General features: G+C 42.7%; 1 non-coding gene across 1 annotated transcript; it reads left to right on the top strand.

Moving 5' to 3' along the window:
• The first annotated feature begins 311 nt into the window (after nt 1-311).
• Nucleotides 312-384, top strand: TRNAE-CUC. Its single transcript has one exon. It is a non-coding gene; the product is annotated as a tRNA-Glu (tRNA).
• The last annotated feature ends 765 nt before the right edge of the window (nt 385-1,149 follow it).

The raw sequence follows: 1,149 nt of genomic DNA, 5'->3' as shown, positions 1-1,149 counted from the left end.
GCCTGTTACTCCTCAAGGTGTCCTCAGAGAAAGGGTGTTCTCCAACATTCCCGAGGTGGTTTGTATTAGATTTCTTCCTCGGCCTTCTGTTTTCGCCCTCCCCATAAGTCAATGACAACCCTAGCGTGGAGAACATATTGTGAAGTCTACTTAGCCGTTAAAACAATTGTGAGCCAGCAGTCAAACTTCTCTATTCAGGTCAGTGCCACGGGGCAGGAACCAAAAAGGAGTCAGGGAGATGGACAAATGGACATTGAGAGAAAGACAAGAGAGGAGGCCTGTAGAAGATCTAAAGGCATAGAGCTAGGGGCGCCTGGCTGGCTTAGTTGGTAGAGCGTGAGATTCTCGATCTCAGGGTTGTGTGTTTGAGCCCCATGTTGGGCACAGAGATCACTTAAAAATGAAATCTTAAAAAAATAAAGGCATAGAGCTAAACAGATACACAAACAAGGGCAGTGGGGAATAAGACTAAGAGATTGTCAGATTCCAGAGCTGTGGCCACCCAGCCCAACACTGAGACACAGGGGAGGGGACCCTGGGAGGCTGGGGTGGCTGTGCTTGAGCGGAAAACATCAAAGTAAATTCCAGTGGCTTATCACTGCTCTTGAAATGCTGATGAGTGCTCCAAAAATTTAAATCATTCCTTTTGGCCTAGGAAACTTTTTTTTTCTGCTTTTATTTTTAAATTTCAAAGTTTAATTTTAAAATACAAGCATAACTTGTCTTGGAACTAGAATAGCACAAGCCAACATAAAGCAAGAATCCCTGGAAACTCCAGCTACCCTAGCCCCATAGCAGAAATCTACAATGTGAAATTTACATTTATTTCACACCCACATACAGAGAGTCTTCAAGCCCAAAGGAACCTATGAACTGCATGGTCTCACAATGTTTTGTTTTAAGCCATATTCTCCCTTAACAAATCAACTTCATCTGGGCATTAGCAAGAATAATAGTGGCAACAAGGAACAACTTAAATATATAGAACCACCTTCAGAGAACAAAACAGTTACTCTAAGAACCAGATCTTTAATCATCTTTTTGTTCCCCACCTGTCACACTCCACAGCACAATGCTTTATTAAATCCCTGATGAGTGTCTAAGAGCTGAGAATATTGGAAAGAATCCCCTCACCCTGCTACCAAGTTG

This window comes from Neomonachus schauinslandi, chromosome 10, assembly GCF_002201575.2.
Source record: "Neomonachus schauinslandi chromosome 10, ASM220157v2, whole genome shotgun sequence".
Classification (NCBI taxonomy): Eukaryota; Metazoa; Chordata; class Mammalia; order Carnivora; family Phocidae; genus Neomonachus; species Neomonachus schauinslandi.
The sequence above is the reverse complement of the archived record's forward strand: the minus strand, read 5'-3'. Positions and strand labels throughout refer to the sequence as shown.